At 37.9% G+C, this 5,029-nt stretch overlaps 1 non-coding gene across 1 annotated transcript; it reads right to left on the minus strand.

Moving 5' to 3' along the window:
- Nucleotides 1-3,745: 3,745 nt before the first annotated feature.
- On the minus strand, nucleotides 3,746-3,852 carry LOC148211372 (small nucleolar RNA R71). The gene has a single exon (XR_015791103.1). It is a non-coding gene; the product is annotated as a small nucleolar RNA R71 (small nucleolar RNA).
- Nucleotides 3,853-5,029: the final 1,177 nt, after the last annotated feature.

A 5,029-nucleotide genomic window follows, 5' to 3' on the forward strand; every position in this document is an offset into this window, starting at 1 on the left:
GGTGCAATCTGCAAAGGCACATGTTCACGAATCTGCACACTTTTTTTGTCCTCCGTGCCATCTCTCGAAATAGACAACTTTTCCCGTGTCATCTTTGCTCCATTCTCTTCTTGACTCATTGAAGTAATATTATGAATAAATTCGGGCTCAAAACTCTTTGTTGGTTCTTGTGCATTAACAAGCTTTTGAAGGTGCAGTGTGAAAGCCTCTTGAATCTTCCTTGCCTTTCTTGTAATAATTGCTCCTTTGATATATGTAATTGGTCACAAATGGATTCGTATCATCCCCCCTTTCTTTAAAAGGATTTGTCCTCAAATCAAGGTTTTCATTTCCTTCATCAAAACGAATCAAGTTAGTCCAATGATAAGCCTTAACAACTTGTTCCTTACCTTGTGAGTTGTATATTGGAGCTTGAAGATTTATGATTTTCTTCGTTGGACATGTCACTTCTTTCTTCTTGAAAATTTCTATGGCCCTTTCTTGTTTGCCTTCTTTGAGTTAACACCACTTTTTGACTTCCTTGAAGTGCAATCTTGAAGTCTTCATGTAATATCATCCTTCTTAGTCTTCTTATGTTTGGACTTGGACAAATTCTTCGTTCCTTCCAAAAGTGCTTCCAAACCCAATCACTTGGTTTGTTGAAATTGTGCTCGGATTTATTTTTCCTCCACTTGGTACTTTGCATTTGCATTCTCCAACATACAATTCTGCGTTCTCGGCCATGGAATTCTTTATGCGACTTCTTAGACAAATACTTTTCCACAATGCCTTTCACTTTAGGTTTCTTTTGTTCATGGTTACCTACACAATAAGGAAGCAAGTTAGTATCTTCAAAATCAAGATCTATTTTATACTTACCTTGTAATACAATCTTTAGATCATGAATAGATGATAGGATAACTCTCGTTGGCTCCATCATAGCTTCCATCGTTACTTGTGTTCGACCACACTTGATTTGAAGAGTTGGAACTTCCTGCAAAAATCTTAGAAAAGTAGAAACACTAGGATAAAGTATGTTAGCTTGATAGTAAGGGTCCTTATGCAACAATGTCATAAGATTTGGCTTATATTGGCAAATGGATTGGATCTTTCTCTTGTCCTCTTCTTTCTCCTTTGAATTCCTTTCTCTTAACTCTTCTCTTTCTCTCTTTTCTTTCAACTCACTTTCATCAACATCTGAATGTTTGCTATCTTGTTTAATAAATTCATCAACATGTGCTTTAGATTCTTCCTCAAATTTTGCATCATATTTCTCACAACCATCATTTGAATCAATGACACCATTTCTTATTACCATGACTTCTTTATTGACACATTCTTTGCTCATGTGTCCAAACCTTTTGCACTTCCAACATTTGAGAGAATTAGTCTTCTCCCTTACCTCCTTTGGAACTTCATTGTTTTTGGCATTGGAGCTCTCGGCCTTCACTCTTTTGACAGCACCAAACTTCCCTTTTGGTTGCATGAATTCATTCCATTTGGAATGCTCCTCTTCTTTCCTCAATTGATCTTCAATTTTGATAGCATGGTGATACATATCTTCCAAGTAAGGTGGTGGATTTCTATCAATATGATGAACAATTTCCAGATTCAAACCTCCAAGGAATCTAGACATGGTTTCTTCCTCTTCTTCTCGAATGTGTGCTTTTTCCATTAAAATCACCATCTCTTGATAATACTCATCAACACTTTTTGTTCCCTGCCTCAAAGCTTGCAGTTTAGTTTTCAAATCATTTTTATAATGTTTGGGACTATACCTCATTCTCATGGCTTCTTTGAGTTTTTCCCAAGTTTCTATTTGATCCTCATCTTTCCTTCTTTTCTCGGATTTGAGATGTTGATACCATTCATTAGCATGATTGATGAATTCGGCAATGACAAGTCTCATCTTCTTATTTTCACTATATGTAGAGCAATGAAATACACGTTCTATCTTCCTTTCCCATCGCAAGTAAGCATCGGGGTCCGCCGTTCCACTAAATGGTGGAATTTTGAGTTTAGCTCCACCATCTCTCTTTTCATTTACTCTTTCCCATCTCCTCGGTTGCATAATGTTGGCAAAGTTATTCCTTCCTCTACTCCCAACTTGTTCTTTTTGTACATCGAAGTCAAACATACCTTCATCTTCCTGTAAGACTCGTTCTTCTCTTCGTTGTTGCACCCTTCTTTCCTGCCTATCTTCCCTCATCATTTCCACCATACCTTGAATTGATTGAAGAATGGCCATAGTAGGATCTTGCGGTACTTCCTGTGACATTTTGTTAGAAAAATAAAATAACAAAATAAGGACCTTTCCACTCCTCTCACTAGGATTTCACTCAAGGACACTCGTGTTTATCACTCGAGGGTAGGCTTTTGGTACTAGGTCAAAGATGTAAGGGTTGGCTTAAATTTTGGTGCAATCTTGCTTAAAGCTTGATATAACTAATTCAATGATCAACTCTCACAAACTAAGACTACAGCAACTCAATCTTAGGATAAAAAAACTTGATAATTTAAACAAAACACAACATAATGAAAAGAACTTTTCATGTGCCTCGGATCTTCGAATGCTTTTTTTTTGTGCTACTGTTTTCTTTCTTTTGCTACTGATTTTTGTTTCTTTTGCTTCTGTTTTTTTTTCTCTTTTGCTTCTATTTTTTTTTCTTTGCTAATAATCCGAGAGCAAAAATACAAGAATTTCAAGGTAAGTTGTAGTATGTCTTGTTACACTTTGTAAGAACTACTTTCGAAAAAAGAAAAAAATGACAGAATATAAAATTAGACAAAATAAAGATATTTCACCTCTAGAGCCAGCCAAAGGATGTCGACCAATGCTCTGATACCAAATGATAAGCACCAAGGTTGCTCGTGTTTACAAAGCTAGAGGTCCTTCTAGGATCCTTGCAAACATTCACAAAAACGACTAACTTACCGAATGATTCCAACCAAGAGTAAGGTTAGAAGATGAATCACTCTTAGATCGGACTTAGAATCTACGATGGTCACTCCTAGATCCTAAGACGACTCACTCCAGAATTAGCTTGATCGAGACTAATCCAATGAATCGGTTTAACATCAAACCTAAAGCAAGATTTGAAAGAAGCAACACCAAAAGTGTTAAGGAACAAAAGTTCTTGAATTTCAATATGTTTTAATCTTAAGTTCTCCATAACAAGAGCATTAGAAGCCTTTAAATAGGCCAAATGGTCGTTCAAAATAAGAACACCAAAAGTTTTTCAAAATACTACTTAATGCAAATTGTAGAAAATAAGACATGCAAATTAAAACTTGATTGCACATCATTCTAGACACTTAAATGCGGATCAGAAAACGTAGTCATGCTTCAAATGGTCTTATCTATGTGCTGTAGGAGGCGCTTCACATTTTGATATGGTTTGAAAACTTTTGACTTCACAAACTCCAAAGAGGTGCAATCTGCAAAGGCACATGTTCACGAATCTGCACACTTTTTTTGTCCTCCGTGCCATCTCTCGAAATAGACAACTTTTCCCGTGTCATCTTTGCTCCATTCTCTTCTTGACTCATTGAAGTAATATTATGAATAAATTCGGGCTCAAAACTCTTTGTTGGTTCTTGTGCATTAACAAGCTTTTGAAGGTGCAGTGTGAAAGCCTCTTGAATCTTCCTTGCCTTTCTTGTAATAATTGCTCCTTTGATATATGTAATTGGTCACAAATGGATTCGTATCAGGTCGTTAGTGGAGAAGTTCTTAACAAAATTCTTCCCACCTACTCGCCACGCTGATATCAGAGAGGAGATCATCTCCTTTAGACAGTATGATCGTGAACCTGTTCACGAGGCGTGGGAAAGATTTAAAGAACTAATCAGGAAATGTCCGAACCATGGCTTGCCGGCATGCATCCAGATAGAACATTTCTTCAGAGGTTTAGATCATCCTACTAAGATGATGCTAAACAATGCTGCCAACGGAGCCTTTACAAAGAAGACATTCAACGAGATAGTCGACATCCTAAATGACTTAGCTTCACACAACGAACTATGGTGTTCGCAAAGATCTAGGGCAGCACCAAAGAAGCAAGATCCAGCTGGAGTTTTGGCTCTGGACATTGCGACCTCGATGCAAAAAGAGATGGTTACAATGAACCAGAGGCTGAAAGAGATGGCGTTGGGAATAAAAAATCCATTAGCCACGCCGATACAACCTGTGTAGTCAGATTATTGCACTCCTGCCCCTGTTTGCCAAGTCAACGATCTCATTTGTTCATTTTGCAGTGAAAACCATATTTATGATAATTGTCCACATAATCCTGCTTCCGTTTTTTATGTAGGACATGGGAACAATAGGAACTTTAACCCATATTCGAACACCTAGAACCCAAGTTGGAGGCACCACCCTAATTTCTCATGGGGAGGTCAAGGAGGTTCGAGCGGTTTTAATCAAGGGCAGAGCCAGCAGAACAAGCAGCCCTATGTTCCACCTACATAGCAATACATCCCGCCACCGCAACAGCAGTACAATTAGAGAACACAGACTCCACCAGTTCAAAATAACAACTCAAAGCTTGAGAATATGATGAAGGAGTACATGGCCCGAACCGACGCAGTGATACAATCCCAAGCGGCATCAATGAGGAATTTCGAGACCCAATTGGGACAGCTCGCCAATGAATTGAAGAATAGACCACAAGGTTCTTTTCCAGGCCATACTGAATTACCAAAACGAAAAGGGAAAGAACAGTGCAAAGCTGTCACCCTTAGGAGTGGACTGGCATATGATGGACCAACAATGCCAACAACAGATATACAGATTTCGTCCACTGAACCAACTGTAAAGATACCAGAGAATCCAACAACACCAGAAAAAGAAAATATTAGAAAAGGTAATGAGGACACCCCTAGTGTTCCTCCACAGGTACAACCTTCTTTTACCCCTACTCCCCCATTTCCACAAAGATTAGTTAAGAAAAATAATGATTCCTAGTTTAGAAAATTTTTAGATATTTTAAAACAATTGCATATAAATATACCATTAGTAGATGCTCTAGAACAGATGCCAAATTATGCT

Source organism: Momordica charantia (genome assembly GCF_013281855.1).
Source record: "Momordica charantia cultivar OHB3-1 chromosome 5 unlocalized genomic scaffold, Mcharantia_2.0 BLBB01000005.1, whole genome shotgun sequence".
In the NCBI taxonomy this organism is placed as follows: domain Eukaryota; kingdom Viridiplantae; phylum Streptophyta; class Magnoliopsida; order Cucurbitales; family Cucurbitaceae; genus Momordica; species Momordica charantia.